Here is a 20,032-nt window from a genome sequence, read left to right as displayed (position 1 = left end):
TAACTTCAAGCACATCACGAGTATATGTGGTTAATTTAAACCAATGTACCGATGTGCATATATAGACTTCCAGAATCGTCAAGTATCTCACAATATGGATTTAATTTTGTGAGTTTTGACACTCTCAATATTCCTGAGTATGATTACACCTACTTAGTTGGTAAGTTTATTGTTTTAGAAAAAGTATAATTTATTTATAAATTTATTTATTTTATTGATAATTTCGGCTGTGTTTTTTTAACAAATTTATTGACAACAATTTTTTTTATTTAAATCATTTTAGATGTTGTTGGATATCTTGCTGGAATTGAGAGTAAGAGGACTCTTGACAAAGATAACAAATCTACCAAGTCCACTGTTATTGAATTAGAAATTGATGATGAATAATCATATATTTATTTTTATAAATCTAAAAATTTTGATGTTCTCATTTCTTTAAATTGTTATTTTAACTTATTTTATTATGAATATTTTTATTAATATTATTAATAGGTAACAAGTCTTTTTATTCAAAGACAACGTTTTTTAAACAAAGGAACGTTTTTTATTAATAGTATTTATTTTTTTTTAAATTGTGTTTGACGCTTTAATTTTATTGTTAATTTTTAAATTTTAAAATGTAATATATATATAATTTGATATTATTTTATTGGTAACTACTTTTTTAGTTGTAATTATTTTTTATTTATTTTTTATAAAAAATATTTAACATTAAATATTTTATTTGACATAAAAAATAATGAAGTGTGTACTTTTTAACAACTATGCACATGAATTAAATGTTTTTTTGGGATCCGACAATAAAGATAGAGCTGTTGTCGTCTTACAATTTGTTATAGTGAAGTTATATAACGGTAATATTTATTTATAATTATGTGAATTTTTATATGTGAGTTTTTACTCATTTTTTATGTGATTTTTTACTCATTTTATATTAAATTAAATTTTTCAAAAAAAATTGTTTTACAGAATTTTATGTATGGCACAAAGATGTTCTTTAATCTTGAAGAAGCAAATGTCATCCAATTTAAAAATAGGTATATATATATATATATATATATATATTTTTTTTTAATTCTTTAGTTTAATATTGTGTGTGTTATCTAACGTAATTTTTTTCGCTTTATTTATCTAGCTTTGTAATATTTGAAGAACATATGGGTAATACTCGCAGAATTTCAAATGAGACTACATTCTTAAAAATTTATCAAGGCAAAATAATTGAGCAGTTAAAAGAATTAGATACGATAATTTTATTTTGGTTTAATTACTCTGTTGGTCCCTATAGTTTCGCAAAATTTTCAATTAGGTCCCTCTACTTTTTTTTCTTTTAATTTGATATCAACACATCATTGTAAAACAATTAAGTAACTATCAGATTTCAAAAGATTGTTAATTATTAATATGGAGCTAATTTTTTAATTTGATTTGATATAATAAAATTTAAATTTTAAATTCTACCTATATTTTTGTAAAATTTAAAGAGATCTACTTATGTTTTTACAAAAATTTCAAATGTTCAAGTTGAAGTTATCTCCTTCAAAAGATTTTTTTTGTTTGTTTTTTTAAAATTGAAGTCTAATTTTATTTAAAAAATATTATTGAGTTAAAATAAAATATGAGAATGATGTCTTTTATTTAACATAGTCTTTTGTACATAATTTTTTATTTGAATTCTCCAACAAAATTGCAGACGATGGTGGATCTGAAGTGTTGAAAAATGCTATTACACCAACTAAACGACTATTCTCGGAGTCCGAAGATTCAGAGACGGAAGGAGATACTTCAACTTGCAAGATGATCAAAATTGAAAATAAATATTGAGAATTTGAATGTGCATATTTTAGAATCCCATTTTTAAGTCTATCTAATAGAATAATACCAAACATATATTTGTTTTGGAAAAAATATTATTTTTTTTGAAGTTATTATTTTTTTATATATTTTTTTAAATTTTTATGTTTATAATTTAAAATTTTTTTTAATATAAGTTAATCTTATTTGGTTATTATTTGTGATTTTTTTTCAATTCATACCGGTCATGTTTTGTTAATTTCTAATTTAGTATTTGATATCATATAATATGAAATATTGTTGATATAATTAAGTTAGTTATTAATTTTTAATGTGTAATTATTTAAAAAAACCTAATTATAATTTCTAATTACTAATTTAAACACTTTGTTTAAAATTTTTAATTTAAAATATAATTCTTTTTAATTTTTAAATAAGCGAATGTCTTTAAAAATATCTTTTTTATTTACATAATTTATAAGCAAATTTGCTAACAACAAAATATTATATTAAATTGAATAAAATTACTTATTTTCTTAAAATGTGAGGTTATTATACTATTTTTAAAAAAAAAACTAATATATATTTTTCTATACTTATGTTTTTTTCTATTGTTCCTAAAAAATTGAGCCAATTTAGTAGTTCGAAAAAAAATAGAAAATTTTTTGTTGGTGTGATGCTAATACATTGAGCTTGGAAAGTATTTACTAGGTGTCGTTATTAGAAAATTTTAAAACTTTGTTTATAAATTATAAGTTATTTGCTTAGGTGGTTATCTTTTAAATTTTAAGTTATTTGCTTAAGTTATTTTGTTTAAATTGTTATTTTTTAAAATTTAAGTTATTTGGTTAGGTTGATAGTTTTTAAATTTTTAAATACGCTTTTCCTAAGTTGTTAGTTTTAGATATTTGCATAATTTATAAGATTATTAATTTTAAATTGTAATTAATTTTTTGTTTTTATTGACAAATAATAGAATAGATACAATTTATGATGAAACTAAAACAATTATTTCTAATTTCTATTTTCTGATTAGATTAAAAGAGTTTTATATTTTAAAATAATATTGAATTTTAATTTTTCTCATGCCATTATTTTAAAGAAAACTTTTTATGATGTTATTGATATCTAATAGTGTTAGTAAACTAAATTGTATTTAAAATGCAACTTGGCATTATTAACTGACGGGATACTATATAAGAGGAGAAAAATATTGAAAAATTAAGGTATTTCATTATGTGGCAAATCATTATCATATGTAGGACTTTACTTGCCAAAATCAGTATTCACCTATGGATAGCTTTACGTTGCTTTGTCAAGAGTTAAGAGTCGCAGTGGCTTGAATATTCTAATTCTAAGCTAAGATAGCAATGCAAAGTTATCAACAACAAATGTTATGTTTAAAGAAGTTTTTAATAATATTTAAGTAAGAAAAATAGTATTTTCATTTTAGTAACATGTTATGATTTACATTTTTGGACGAATATTTGTTGTAAATTTAACTAATTTATCAATAACTATACTTTCAGACTTGAAATGAAATGTATATAACATAGAGCACAATATCATATAGTAATTATTTATCTAATGATGTTAGTAAAATATTATATTGTCGATAAACTTTTGTTAGCTTTTTTGATATAAAGTTTAATGTAAAATTGATATGCTACTAATACAATTATATGTATTCTTATCTGTTTAAGTCTCTTTTCTGATGGTTCAAGAATATTACAGATTTCAAACTATTCTATTTGTATTTTATTTTAAATAAATATAAAATAACATATTAAATACACTTATTATATAATAACAATGATATTATTATATTAAAGTTAAAAAATTTATAATTATAAAATACTATTTTTAATTTATCATGTCAAATTAAAATATAAGCCTGTGCGATGCACGGGTTTAACACTAGTATATTAATATCTAAAATCGAATACTCTCTAATCTATTAACGGTGTGTTTAAAAAATACAGAATTAATTATTTTTGAGTAAAAGACAAATAGGTCCCTAACTTTTTTTTCGCGGATATTTTTGTCCTTAAGGATTGGAAGAAAATACATTCATATCCCTGACCTCTCCAAATTGTGGACAAATTTAACCCTCTGTTGGACCTAATAGAAAAGTCTGACGTGGCTCTCGTGGCGCTGACCTGGCCGTTACGGGAACACATGTGGCATGTAGCTTTTGAAAACAAGACATATTAGTCTTTCCTCACCAAAACGACGCCGTTTCACCACAACCCCCAATCTTTCAAATTCATAAGTCCTAATCCTTCGAATGGATAGAAACAGTGAAGTAGGTAAACAAAGAGGAGGAAATATTTCATCCCATGGCATCCAACTGAGTACCATCAAGCTTAAGAAGAAGTGGAGTCCACCGTTGATGCTGGTGGTTAGTGTCCTCTTGGCAACTTGGCTCACAGTATTCTTTACGGTGTTCTTCAAATTCTCCTCCAATTGCCTCAAATCAATGGCTTGGTAAAGTGCAATCAAGTAGGTCGATGACATAAGTTTGAGAATCTCAACAGCTTCATTTGTTTTCCTAGCTAAAATCAAACCAAGAGAGTTCACATCTTGGTTATGCTGCTCAATATTCTGGACATGGATAGTTACCGAGTTTGCAAGATATTGCAGTTCGGAATAGTAAGAGGCCATTGCGATTTCAGTTCCCTTAAAGCCATAATCCAAGCTGGGTTTCCTATTAGCACTTAGATTTGAAGGCAAGCATGAGTTTCTAATTGATGCAATGGCCAATCTTGGGTTATCCATAGACACACCAATTGGAGTACCTTGAAAGTTACCACCATGCAAAGCCTTGTTCTTTGACACATCAATCAAATGGTTATCGTTAATAGAGTTAATTTCTCTCTTAATTGATTTGGTTGAGAATCTAATCACTTCAATCAAAGGGCCAAGCCATTGAGGTGAAGTCCTAAGTGCATATTTGTCCTGTTTAGGCTTTTGCAATGGATCCATCTCGTGCAACTTCTTGGCGGCTTTGACATATGAGCTTCCATCCAAAATGTGTTCCATTATGGCTGCAGCCTCAATTTGTCCAAGATGGTGCTTCAATTTGTGTGTCAAATGGTCAGTAAACTCTGGCTTTCCCTGCATCACCTCCGCGATATGGCCGAAAAAACCTCCGATAAGACAGCTAGGATATTGGCCTCAAATAGGACAATTGAGGCTAGTTTGGAACCAACAGCAGTGCCATTCACTAGTGCAAGGCCTTCTTTAGGTTGCAACTCGAAGAAATCAGATCCAATTCCGGCCACATGGAATGCTTCTTTTGCATTAAGGATCTCTCCATTGGGTCCAACAGCTTTCGAATTTGGTCTGCCAGTTAACAAACCAGCAATGTATGATAATGGAACAAGGTCACCAGAGGCTGCGATTGTTCACCATGGGACGAAATGCTTTTCCCTCTTCGTTCAGCCATTTCACCTACTTCATCGTTTTTGTGCATTCGAAGGATTAGGGCTCACAAATTTAAAAAATTGGGGGGTTGTGGTGAAACGGCGTCATTTTGGTGAGGGAGGACTAATATGTCCTATTTTCAAAAGCTACATGCCACATGTGCTTCCGTAACGGCCATGTCAGCATCACAAGAGCCACGTCATACTTTTCTATCAGGTCCAATGGAGTCACTTCAACAGAAGGATAAATTTGTCCACGTTTCAGAGAGATCCGGGACATAAATGTATTTTTCAATCCTTGAAGACGAAAATGTCCGCGAAAAAAAAGTCAGAGACCTATATGTCCTTTATTCATTGTTTTTTAAAATTAAATTCTTTTTCCTATTTTAAAATAAATCAGATTTGCAAATCTAATCTAATAAATTTATATTTAAAATTAAAATAATTAAATTAATCCTAACATAATTTAATTTTTTAAATATATCTATTTTTTTCAATCTTCTTTCTCTCTTGTTAAAGGTAATATAATAATATTATATATACTTCAAGTCTTCAAGTCTTCAACTATTTCTTTTTCATTTAATTTTTTTATTTTAAATTTAAAACTAATGTAAAAATTAAATTACAATTCAGTTCTTTCTAAAATTCAATTAAATTCCATTCCGTCTCATTAAAATTTTAAAACACACTAAGTGCTTGTTTGATTTGTGTACTATTAAACCAATAAAAATAATTTTTTTAATAAAAAATATTTATTTTTTAATGCATTTAACAAATTATTAATAATAAAATTAAAAATATTAAAAATAAAAATATATATTTTAAAAAGTTATAATTTATATTATTTTAAGATTTTTTAAAAAAAATATTTTTATATAATAAATAAATAAAAAATTAATTTTATCTTATTTTATCCAAATATAATTAATAAATAACAAAAATTTTATATAAAATATCTAAATATAAAATCACTTTTATTTTTATAAATTTTTTTTAAAAAAATCATTAAACCAAAATCTTTAAATACCTTCCAAACAAGTCCAAAAAACCATATAAGTTCACTGAAAAGAAGAGAAGGAGAAGAAAAAGAAGAAAAAAAAGTAGTAGTAGGAACCCTATTCCCAATTTAACAGAATCATATCGCAGAATCCCATAACTATTTTTTCGATTTTAATTTATAACTATAATCTCATTCACTAATGATTGTTGTTATTACCATGTAGAAGGCTAGTAGCCAAGCTGTTGTTGGCCTTATGTTTTACATTACTTTTATGGCACGCTCGGGAGATAATGCCTCTCAAACCTTTTATGCCACAATGTGAAAAAAAAATATGTAACCAGGGGAACTGAAGTTTAATGTTGTGTGATGACAACTGAGCAGGTATCATCGTGATTTATCCATCTTTAGTGTGTATCTTGTGACATGAGATATCTAATCAAATTTTATGATTACTTTATCATAAAGGTTTGCATACATTGGGATTTAAATAATTATATATGATTGTTAAATAGCTTGTATGAGTAATCATAGTTACTGCCTATCATAAAATAATCAAAATATAAGTGATATTGCTTTTATATTTTTCCTTATCATGATATCTTATTTGGTTTAGCGTGATCTTCTTGTATATAAGATAATTCTTGACAAATAAAAATTAAAAATGTACTCATAGTTTTAATTAATTTAATTAAGTATTGTATTTAAATATTTTCTCGCAGTTTTCGTGTGGTTATGATTAGTCTGTTTTTCTGCATTAATTGTTTGCATTGGAAATTGATGTTAACTTGCTGTGATTCTCTTTTAATTTATTTATACAGAAAATTGGTACATCTCAAGCGAAAGTTTCGGAGATGTGTCTAGATTCCTGTTCTAGTTGTGCTTATAGTTTGTTCCTTCTCTGATATAATACTTATAAAACAGAGTTTAGTGCTCTGTTCTAGTTGTGTTTTTTGGTTTTGTTCAAGAAAAAAAATATACTATTATATAATTTTAATATTTGAGAAATAGTACCATGTTAATTGACCATTGTTTCCAGAATTTGTGGGGATTTTTATTTATTTATTGTACTCAGTTCTGAGTTCTTAATCTTATGTTAAAATATTTGCGTTGCACTAGTCAAAAAAGATACTTGTCTTGAACATGCTAGCAATTTTGGATTTGTGAATGGTTGTTATGGAGTGGAAGTGCTTTAAACATTTTTCTTCCAAAACATCAATGGACAAACATTAGAGTTCTGTGATGTTTCAATAAATAAACGATCCAAAAATTGGACATCAATTTTTGACATTTTTATAATGTTGGTAATTTTTACTAGCTCCGAATGGTCAATTTTGAAACAATTGGCATGTGCATGGGTCAAAATATTTTATATTCTAATATAAATTATTTGTATTTAAATGGTCATTTTCCAATTATTTATTCTACTAATTATTTGTCGAAGAGAGAAAGCCGGTGAAAATAATTATGAAAAAGTCGTATACTATTTTTTATATAAAAACTTATAAATTAAGAACTAACCAAGTATTAGCAACAAGGGAATAATTTGTCACAATATTACATGAGATTTTTTTGAGAGTACATACTCTTTAAAAATGCTCTGCTAGAGTTTTTTGTGCTTTGGTAGAGTTTTGTGACTCTGCTAAGGTTTTTGTGATTCTTTCTTCAATCAGTAAGTCATAATCACAAATCATTGTGAGGATCTTCTTTTTTGTACTTTTCTATCTTATTCTGTACAAATTCTACATGACAGCAAGGGATGTACGTGGAACTCAAAATCCTAATTCTCTTGGAGAAGAAGTGGAAGAGATCGTGAACCTTGAAGTGGAAGATGTGAGGGAAGGGATTGAAACTTGTGCAAAAAGTTTGATAGGGAGATTAATGGCGGATAAGGGATTTAATAGTGGTACAATGGAGGGTACTTTTACTGCAATTTGGAATTATCTAGAGGGATTCCGAGTTAAATCACACTGAGAGAATATTTTTCAATTTTTTATTTAATAAAGAAGCTGATGTTATCCAGATGAAAAGGGGGTCTCCATAGTTGTTCAGACAATTTATGATACATTTAAAACGGTGGAGTCCTAATATGAAGGTGGAAGAAGAGGACTATACAAGAATTATAGTATGGATTCAAATGTGGAGAATGCCAGAATTTTGCAAAACCAAAACAGCAGCGATAAGGATAGGACAGAAATTGGGGGAGGTAGTGGAGGTGGATTCCTTCTTGATGAGAGGGAAGGAGGATAGGATTATGAAAGTGAGAGTCAACTTAGATGTAACCAGAACTCTTCCATAGTCAATTAAGGTATCAAGCCTTGACAAACTTGTGTTTGAAATCATGCTGAAGTACGAGAAAATTGGGATTTACTGTGACTTTTGTGGACACATTGGACATGAAACTAGAAACTGTGCTAATTATTTGGAGATTTCAGAAATAAACCAAGAAGTAGAAGAAAGATGGAATAAGGAGTTAAGGGCAGAGCAACTTGGTTGGAGAATTGATGAAACTAAGGAGAATGCCTACCTTAATCATAGAAGAAAGGAAGTCAGGTCAATTCACCCAGATAGTAAGCCTACACCAGTGAGCCTATTGAAGAGTTTTTCTCAACTATCACTATCCAACCCAAAATATACTCCTTTCTCTCACAATAACATAGCCCCAAAAGAACACACAAATCCACCACCCATACACAATTCCTATAACACCACAAAGCAGAATCATAACATGGAAAACCTACCACTGCTATCTGGTACTGAAGCTAACCAGATCCTAGGAGAAATTGGGGGAGAGCTGAAAATAGGAGGAATAGGAGGCTTTCAACTGGGAACCAATGATGAAAATTTAGAAAGGTGCAAGAAGAAACATAAAATCAAATAGCTAGCAAGAAGGACGGAGGTGAAGGATTCTATTGAACTAATCATTGGAGCAAAAAGGAGCTCTGAGCAAAGAGAAAAGGAGACAGACCATGAAGGAATTGGTTATGCAATTGAGGTTTCTGAAGTGCTACAGGGTGCCATCCCAAAAGCGGCACCCCAAGGGCCATGAATATGTTCATGTGGAATTGTCGGGGTTTGGAAAAACCCCTGATAGTTCACAACATCAAAGGGATTAAGAATTCCTATTCTCCAGAGGTGTTGTTTTTGTGTGAAACTAAATAACAACCCTCTTATGTTGAAAGGCAGTTGAGAAATTGTGGTTATCAGAAAATCTTCACTGTGAATCCTAATGGAACGGCTGGTGGACTAGCGCTTGCATGGAAAGAGGGTGTACAGGTGAAAATGGTAAAAGCTGAGGAGTTTTTCATCCTTTTTTTCATAAAGGATCAAGAAAGACAGCTGATTTGGGAAGTCTTTGCAGTACATTTACACAGCTCTGATCACATTCGCAATAACCAATATGAGGTGCTGCTAAATCTTATGGAGAATAGGGGAGAACGACACTTAATAATTGGTGATTTCAATGCAATTTTATCTAATCAAGAAAAACAGGGAGGAAGGGAGAAATCAGCTCAATCAATCCAATCTTTCCAAGACTTTATCAACGAAGGACAATTGATAGATATGGGTTTTAATGGTGATAAGTTTACCTGGTGGAACTGAAGTTGCCAAGATAGTGCTATTCGAGAAAGACTAGACCGAGGACTCCTATCTCCTAAACTAAGAGAGGAGTATCCTTGGGCCAATGTTACTCACTTAGAAGACACAGGATCAGACCACAGACCGCTCCTGATGTGCACTAACCAGACAACACATAAGGGCAAGAGGCGCTTCAGATTTCAAGAGAGATAGTGTGGAATGACAGAGGTTGATAAAATTGTATCTGAGGCATGGCTGACTTCTTTTCCAGGTTCATCAATGTACCAACTGTTTCAGAAATTAAAGAAGTGCAGACATGAACTAGTTAAATGGCAATCAGCTGGAACAAGTAACTCTAAAAAGAAGATAGACGAGCTTAAAGCACTATTATTAGTGGCCAAGGCAGACCCAACAACAGCAGACAAAGAATAGATTCTATTATTAGAAGATGAACTAGCTGCCGCCCACATTAGTGAAGAACGCTACTGGAAAGAAAAATTAAGAGTGAGCTGGCTAAAATGGGGAGATCAAAATACCAAATTTTTTCATGCAAAAAACCAGTCCAGAAACAGAAGAAACAAGATACGGAAATTAGAGGATGAAGAGGGAAATTGGTGCACCACACCCGAGGCAATTGGCAACAGGGCACAGAGGTTTTTTGTTGATCTATTTGAAAGCAATAATCCAGAAGATCCCTCTCAATTTTTCACCGAACTTAGAGTCAAAGTTTCTTCTGAAATGAATAGGAGTCTAACTAAACCAGTCTCAGATGATGAAATTAAAAGGGCTACATTTTCCATTAATGCAGAAGCCGCCCCAAGAGACGATGGATTCATCGTAAAATTTTATCAGTTCTATTGGGGCAGGATTAGAGGGGATGTATGCAAGGCTGTGAGAAGTTTTTCTAGTGGCAGCAGCATTCTAAAGGGATTTAACCACACCCAAATTTGTTTGATACCTAAAGTGACTCAAGCTACTTCTATGAATCAAATTCGACCAATCAGTCTCAGCACAGTCTTCTACAAAATTATCTCGAAAGTTCTAGTTCATCGACTTCAACCTTTTATGAGTATGTTAATAAGCGACAATCAGAGTGCTTTTATTCGGAAAAGACTCATTAGTGACAACATTCTTGTGGCTCATGAATGCATACATTTTCTAAAGAATAAAACACATGGGAGAAATGACATGGCGATAAAGGTTGATATGAGTAAGGCATATGATAGGGTGGAATTGAGTTTTGTGTGGTTTATTATAAAGAAGTTGGGATTTTGCTCAAAGTGGATTGAATGGATGAAGGCTTGTGTCTCTACTATATCCTATTCTGTTATTGTGGATGGTACACCAACTGATTTTTTCAAACCAAGTAGGGGTCTCAGACAAGGAGACCCCTCTCACTATATCTATTTCTTTTCTGCGCAGATGGTCTATCCTATCTGCTCCACAAAGGAGAATAGAATAATCTCTTTCAAGGACTGCAATTGAACAGTAGATGTTCGACTATTCATCATCTCCTATTTGCCGACGATTCACTCCTATTTTGTAAAGCTACCCAATACAACTGCTCTAATCTATCCCAAATTCTCCAACTATATGGCAGTCTAAGTGGACAACAAATTAATTTCTCCAAGTCTGCTGTGTTTTTCAGCAAAAATACCCCTTTACCCATCAGAACTGAACTAGCGGCATCTTTGGAAGTCCCAAATATTGGGACGCAGGATAAATATTTGGGGCTACCCTCCATAGTACACAGATCCAAAAAAGAAATATTTACTTTTATAAAAGAAAAGGTGGCGAAGAAGCTCTCGCATTGGAAGAAATCATTTCTATCTGCTAGTGAAAAGGAGGTGTTGATCAAAGCAGTGGGTTCAGCTATACCAATTTATACTCTGGGCTATTTCAAACTCCCAGATACCCTCTTGGATGAATTGCACCGAATGATGATGCAATTTTGGTGGGAACAGAAACAGAATGAAAAGAAGATGCAATGGATCAATTGGGACACTATGACCAGAGAAAAGAATTTCGGGGGTATGGAGTTTAAGAACCTAAAGGCATTTAACCTAGCCATGTTAGCTAAACAAGGATGGAGGCTGATGACTAAACCACATTCTCTTTTCTACAAAATCTTCAAGAATAAATACTTCAGATACAGTTCCTATCTAGAAACCAAACCATGAAATCGACCATCCTGGGCTTGGCAAAGTCTTTTGGAAGGAAGGAAAATATTGGAGAAAGGAGTTTCAATTCAGGGATCTATCAGAATTAGAGAAGACCCATGATTTGGGAATCAACCACCATTTCGCATTGCAGTTAATGAATGCAGAGATGAATCGCTTACCTGGGTTAGACAACTAATCACAGCCGAGGGAGAATGGAATCACCAACTTCTTATGGAAGCCTTCCCACTAGACACAGCTCAGCAAATTCAACAAATTTCTATCACACGAAGAGGAAGACTCGATTATATGGTGCAATAACAACTTAGAGGAGTACTCAGTAAAATTTGGGTATAGTATAACATACCAATTCTTTCACCCTCCAGTGAATTCACTCCATTCCCGGTATGCAGACTCAGAAATGTAGAAAACCTTATGGAAAATGAGAGTAACACCAAAGGTCAAATTATTTGCTTGGAGATTAGCCCATGAAAGCATTGCACTTAAAGCAAAATTGAATGAGAAATTACCACAAGTTAGCAGCCTTTGTCCCCGCTGTCAATCGGCGCCGAAGACACCGATGCATGCCGTTGTCTTCTGCAAATTTGGAACAGCTCCCAGTAGCTAGCACTATTCTCCGCGACCCTAACCTAAAAGCTTGGGAGTGGTAGAGTCAATTCATGGAAGATGAGAAATCCAAACCCAATTTCAGAATTAGAAGTGCTCAGGTGGCTTACCTTCTATGGCAGATTTGGTTGGCACGGAACGCTTTGGTCTTTGAGGACCAATACCAGGAACCTGGGAAAATTCTGTCTCAGGCGATATTGTTGGAGGAGGAATACCGGCGACATTATTTTCTCAAACCACCTTCTCTATGAACAGCAGTTACTACCGGGTTGGAACTTCTTCTTCTCTTAATTGTTTTCTTTCTCTCCTTTACCCATTAGATAAATTTTATTTAGGTGAATTCTATGATGTAGAAAAAAAGATTTTTCTATATATATATATGTTTGTGTTGTTAAAAGGGTAGTGTGACAAGTGTTTAGAAAGAGAGTAATTGAAGAGACAAGATTTGACATGTTACAAGTAAAATGTAGTGTATTTTGTCTTATGTAACATGAAAATGATGTATTAATTTTTTTTGGTAACTAAATGATGTATTAATTAAATAGGCTAATTATATTTATGTTAATTAATTATTAAAGATAATATTGGACTTTGTATGATTTTTTTATTTTTAGATTTTTTGAATATATGCTCTCTTTCTTCAAAAATATTAACTTTACACACAAAAATTTATTAATATTTATTTATTTTAATATATACCTTTTTTCTTTTTGATGACTTAGATATATTTAGTTTTACAAAAATAATTAATTGAATTTTTCTTTTTCATTAATTTTTTATCTAAGTTAATAATTTTTCTTCCAACTCATGTTACTTGAAAAAGAGAATTCAATTAATTATTTTTATTTATATAATAAATATCATTTGAAAAATTAATTTTTACACACAAAAATTTATTAATATTTATTTTAAATTAAATAATGAATGTATAATATATATTAAAAAAATTATCATCTTTCTTCAACACACTTATATGCCTTTAAAGAGAAACTAATCATATAATTTTGTTAAATCTGTTCAGATATACTTTTTTTGTTTAATAAAATAATAAATATTAAATATTCACTCAATAACATAGTTTATTCATTATAAAAAATTAATAATTTAATTATAAATAATATGTTGCATTTAAAATATTCCAATAATAACTTGAAATATTTAATTTTTTTAAGACAATTTTTTTGAAATATTAATTATTAAAAGATTTTTCTTTTTTAGTATTTGAAAATTTCTTTTAATTATTTTTTATAAACAACTATAAATAGATATTTTAATGCAAATAAAATAACAAGATATCGTCTATATAATACCAAAAAATAACTATATTTTCTCATATTTTTCTTGATGTCTACCATATTTTTCTATATGTCTGGTGTTATACAAATTTTGGGTGCATATATTTTAAGTGAGTTTAATTTTGAGGTATTGACCGTGTAAAATGTGTTTTACACAGTCATGTAATTATATTTGGTCTTTTGGATGATAATTCACACCGTCTATAAAAAGTAATTATTTTTGTTAATGTAGTGTTACGTCATTAGATGTAAATATAAAATTATTTTATACTAACACTACATTAAAATTAAATTTTATTTTTAATTTCTCTTTATAACAAAAAGCAAAATTTCTTATTACAATTTTTATTTTTTAAAAAAAAATCAATTTTCTCAAAATATATATTCTCTCTTTTTGCATCATAAAAATGGCAATATTACAAATGCTATTTTGCTATCAATATTTTTTAAACAATTAAATATAATTTTTTTATTAATTAAAAAAATTTAAATATAAAAATAATTAATAACAAACTATTTTTATAAGATGTCAAGAATATGTGGTGTTTGAATAATATTTTTTTATAAATATCTATATGTATCCAGAATAATATTGACAGATATATTGATATAATATTTAAATTAAATATATATAAATATTACCGTTAATTTAAATGTATGTAAATACGTAAAGTTATATGTTTTTTGTTGGTTAAAATATGTAAATACATTTTTATATTTGTGAAACTGAATATATCTAAGTTATCGAAAAAAAGGAATATATTAAAATAAATAAATATTATAAATTTTTGTGTGTAAAGTTAATATTTTTGAAAAGAGAGCGTACATTTAAAAAGTCCAAAAATAAAAAATTATACAAGGTCCAATATTATCTTTAATAATTAATTAACATAAATATAATTAACCTATTTAATTAATATATTATTTACATGTTACATAAGACAAAATACATTGTATTTTACTTGCAACATATTAAATTTAGTCTCTTCAATTACTCTCTTTCTAAATACTTGTCATACTATCCTTTTGACAACACAAACATACACATATAGAAAAATCTTTCTTTCTATATCATAAAATTCACCTTTTATTTAATATTTCGTTTGAAAATTTTTTTTATCTTGACATAATGTACTCCAAAAAAACGTAATGTACTCCAGGTATTAAGTTCTTTTATGCAATAAAAGATATATTAAAATAGAAACACAATCCTCAGCCATAAGTTTACAAGTCATTCAAACAATACTTCAAACTAATCAAGACAAACAATACTTCAAACTAAGCAAGTTCTTTCTTTCTAATAACAAAATTACAAACTAAAAATATTAACAGGAATCATGTCATGGGATAACAAATCAATATAGGATTTTTTATATTTTTTATTTATCTCTTCTTTAATGATATATGGCTTACGACTTATTTTACCGTAGCCACCATCAACCCATTTCGCTCTCCAAAAATTTTTTATGATCCAATATTCTTCTGACGTTTTTCCAATTATCTCAGTAACACGTCTAACCACCAAAATTACGTGTCGATTCTCTAATATCAGATGGTTTCTTTGGACCACGGTAGATGCAATTCTACAAAATAAGATAGAATAAAAATTAGAGGTAAAACTCTATAGAAATTTTTTACAAATAAAAAACCATACTTACTGCTTGTAACTCGACGAATTCAAGAGTTGCAATCACCGTAGCAAGTATAGGATGGTTTTCTACTTCTTTCCACATATCTTTGTAGGACACAGGTTGAAGAGTTTTAAAATTGAACTCAAACCTGCATATATAAACATATAAATATAGAGAATAAGCAAATAATAAAATAATAAAACAGGTACTGAATAAAAAAAATTCAAATTGATAATAATATCTATTTAAATTTTTACCTGTCTTAAAATTATTTTAGGTTGTCTTTCTCTTATAAATGGACATCTATTCTCGGTGACACATCCATTCTCACTTATCCATTGTAAAACATTATCATTTGCAGCCCCATAACAATATTTTTGATCTAATGCTAAAACTCCCAGATATCGCAGGCTTGTTGGATTCTGTTGAATTGTTCAATTTAATCATTGCTTAAGTAATTGTTGATTAAATTCTGTGGTGAAATAATAATATTTTCACAGCTTGATTTGTTAACTACATTATATCTAGCCTCTAAAATAGCTGCAATTGTCGTAGCCCAACAACAACCTAATTTAAAAAATTTAATATTAATATTACTTAATAGGTAATCAAATAAAAATATATATATTTAATTTTATCTTTATAATTTATAATTTTTAATTAATCAATAATTAATAAAATTTTTTATTTTTTATTTTTTATTATTCTTTTACAATTTTATTATTTTTGCGTATTCTTTATGTACTTTTTATGTACTCTTTCCGTTTTATTAATATTTATTCTTATTAAATTCAATCATAAAAAATTAAAAATTTTTATTATTTTAGGAGTTTTTTTCTAGTGTAAAAAGACCAAAATCTTTTACATTTATAGAACATGTGGTATTGTGTGAAGATAACAAGTATTTAATTTAGAAGACATTTTCTAGTGTCTTACAATGACTACACATGGGAGCATTCTTTTTTCCAATTCAGTTGCTTTTATAGATGAATTTGATTAAGTAACTATTACTCTTTTTTTAATGTATGTAATTAATGTACTAGATTTTTTTCTCATGGATAAAAAGGGTCAAACGGACAAATCCACACCAAGGCATCAACGTTTGCTATAGCAGCACACAAATTTTATAGGTTTTTTCTTTTTTTATTACACTTACAATCATCAAATAATAATAATAAATTTTAATTTTTTTTAATTTTTGAGTTTTTTATTCTTCAAGTCATGTAATAATTTGAATTTAATCGAATTCTAATTTTTTTTTAAATTTTAAAATATAGACAGTGCCCACAATAAAAATCAAAGAATCTAGTATCTATAATTACAATGCATTAAATTTATTCTTAATCTCTTGATCATACAAAGATTCTTTAAACATAAGAAAAATTTTCAAAAAAAAATTGAAGATGAACGACTTTCTTTTTCCACTGCGGGACAAGAACCAGTATGTCACCGAGATAGCCGAAACGAATAGTATTGTATATATAAAAATTGGAAAAAAAATTAATTGAAATCCCGTCAAATTGAAATCCATGTACATGAGTTAAAGGATAACAAACATAAAACATACAAAAAAATAGAGATAATAATTTATAGGAAAAGTATATAGAACCAAAAGGTTATCAGCCAAAAACTAAATAAAATTACATTAATTTATATTAATAATTAATTTTAAATTTTTAAAATTCAAAATTTAAAAAATTTAAAATTAAATTAGAAGCTGCAGAGTAGAGCTGGAAGGAAAAATCATTATTCATAGAATTTTAGGTTCAGATGTAGTTTTCAAGAGAGAGGTTCTCTTCTCTCTCTAGGTTTTAGGGTTTTTAGCTTTATTTCTTATCTAATTCATATTTGCGTACTGCTTTATTTTAGTTTCTATTCTACATTCTATTATTCTAGCATCTTAGTTTATCTTCTCTTGTTGATTTATTTATTTTCCAATTTAGTTTATAAACTCTTGATGTAGATTTAATTTTCATATTAATGCAATTTATATTTTTCATGGTTATTGTAACTCTCTTTAATTGTTAGTCATTGATGCTTGCAATTGGTTGCTTAGGTTTAATATTCCTTGTTAATTTTATCATGCTTTTATTTCGTGCCTACCAAGTATTTGATAAAATACTTCATAGGATTTTAAATTAGATTTTTGTATTCTTAGCTTGGATTGAGTATTTGGAGACTCTTGAATTGTCAAAGTCTTTTGTTGATGGGTGATTGAAAATTGCTAGTTGGCTTAGACTTCACTAAATCTAATATTTGATTAGGATTTGTGAACTTAAGTTAATTTTTCTCACTTGACTTTCCTTCATTGTTAGAGGTTAACTAAGTGAGAGCAAAAGGCAATTACCATCACAAGTAACTATGATAATGGGGATAGAAATTCCAATTATCAATCCTTGCTAGGACTTTTCTTAATTGTTAGTTTACTTCCTTATTATTTACTTTCTTGCTTCTTATTACAAAACCCTAAAATATGCTTTTTCATAACCAATAATAACCACATTTCCCTGCAATTCCTTGAGAGACGACCCGAGGTTTAAATACTTTGGTTATTTTTATTGGGTTTGTATTTGTGACAAACAATTTAAATATTGATTGAGGTTTAATTGTCGGTTTAAAACTATACTTGCAACACGATATTTTTATGAAAATCTTTACCGACATTTTACCTCCGTCACTCCACAATCTACTATAAACGGAAACCAACAAATTAAACCCCGTTTGCAAAAGTCTCTTACTTGGAAGCAGAGTCATCCTTGAGCGAGCTATTAAACACTGACACCCTGCTCTATCATGCAAAACATGTTTACACGTGTCCATCAAACATTGAAGGATATAAAATATCTGTATATCTATATGTATATGCATCTGTACATTAGAGGCTACACGATGCTCCTAATATGTATCCAATTTCTCTTTGTTGTATTAAACTAACTAATTTCCAATAATCATATAACACATACTAAAATAAAATAAGTGTTCCTGGGAGCGTTTAGCCATGTATTTCATGGTCCATTATAGGTGGCAACAACGAATAATATATATAATGTTTCTCGGGTCCCGTTTTGTGATGCAATGACGGCTGACGTATCTAGGGTGCACACGGAATACGTGTTAAGTGAGAAAACGAATACTGAGCATTCGAGATACGTGTAAACTCTGAATAAGATTTCAGTATCCGAGATATGTGTAAACGCTAAAGAGGGTTCAGTATCCGAGATACACTCAAAGGTGTAATGCGGGTCTCAACACCCAAGATATGTGTATTATGGTGTAAGTGTCCTGCACCGTAGATATCTTGGAGAAGAATTCTGTATATATCCTCCCATTCTCAACCATACCTTCACAATTCACAATTCAATCTTTTCTTTCTCCTCTCTCGGTTTATCCTTCAACTTTGTTCTCATGGAGAATAATCAGTTTTTTTTATAATTTATCCCAATGGGATAGTAAGAAACAGTAATAAAGGAGTGATTTTTGAGTCTAATTCAACTGTGATGTTGAACACTAATCATGTTGATACTCTACATGCGCTAAAGATGGTCATACTGAGCAGCATAGGGGAAATAAGTAGCAAGGAGGTTGAGCGGGTTGCATATAGATTTCTGTACGCATTTCTGAGTGGTGAATTCACTAACAGGTTATTATGGATTGAAGGGGATCAGCATGTGAAGGTAATGTTCGACGTACATGCAAGGTTAATGCCACAACATGTGATGGAGTGGTATGTTGCGGTTCGTGACATGATTGTTGGTGGTGGGTTATCCTATTCGAGTCCTCAAGTAGTCTCGCTAGATGTAAGATCGATTGATGAATCCATATTTGATGATGAATTTTGGCTTAATTTGAGTGAATTTCATCACATAAACTCACATTTATTTTCACTTAAATAACATATTTTTGTGATTTCCCTTTAAATTATACTTAATTGTAGAAAATATGCTTTTTAGGCATAAAAAATGCTAATTTTAATTCTGTTAAATTCCACTCGATGCCTTGATATATGTGTTAAATAATTTTAGGTTTAGACATCAAGAATAGATTAAAAGAAGTGGAAAAAGAAACATACAAGAGTGAAAAATAAAAAAAAAAAACTTTGGATCTCAATGGGTATGCGTATGCATCCTTGATGCCACGTACGCATCAATAAAATTTGTTGCAAATAGAAAGAGACGACTATAACTTAAACCCTTTAAAATTTTTGTAAAAATATAAACAAATATGTTGCATCCACATTAGTTATACCATCAATTTAAAATATTTATGATATGATTTATGGTGATCAAGACAATACAAACAATCTCATAAAAAATAATTGACAAATTTTAATTTAAAAGTGTATATTCTGTCATTTTTTTATTGATATATAAGAACAACAATAAAATTTATTGGTGAAAAAAACTCTGGAGAACATAATAGCAAAGGGACTATTTGCTATTTTGTTTGCTAATTACTTTAATTTGATAAATATTTGGTGAAACTTAATTTGATTAAAATAAAACAAATAATAACTTAAATAAATAAA

The 20,032-nt window shown here is 29.2% G+C and overlaps 1 long non-coding RNA gene and 1 pseudogene across 2 annotated transcripts; both read right to left on the bottom strand.

Moving 5' to 3' along the window:
• Positions 1–3,877: 3,877 nt before the first annotated feature.
• Positions 3,878–5,198, bottom strand: LOC130963016 (phenylalanine ammonia-lyase-like; annotated as a pseudogene).
• A 6,904-nt stretch (positions 5,199–12,102) lies between these two features.
• LOC130960164 (uncharacterized) lies at positions 12,103–12,833 on the bottom strand. 2 transcript variants are annotated; one of them, XR_009079024.1, is made up of 4 exons: positions 12,692–12,833; positions 12,485–12,611; positions 12,322–12,386; positions 12,103–12,234 (listed from the first exon to the last, which is right to left on the bottom strand). It is a non-coding gene; the product is annotated as an uncharacterized LOC130960164 (long non-coding RNA). The 2 variants fall into 2 exon arrangements; XR_009079023.1 differs by having other exon boundaries at positions 12,485–12,604.
• Between the last annotated feature and the right edge of the window lie 7,199 nt (positions 12,834–20,032).

Source organism: Arachis stenosperma, chromosome 2 (genome assembly GCF_014773155.1).
Source record: "Arachis stenosperma cultivar V10309 chromosome 2, arast.V10309.gnm1.PFL2, whole genome shotgun sequence".
Classification (NCBI taxonomy): Eukaryota; Viridiplantae; Streptophyta; class Magnoliopsida; order Fabales; family Fabaceae; genus Arachis; species Arachis stenosperma.
The sequence above is the reverse complement of the archived record's forward strand: the minus strand, read 5'-3'. Positions and strand labels throughout refer to the sequence as shown.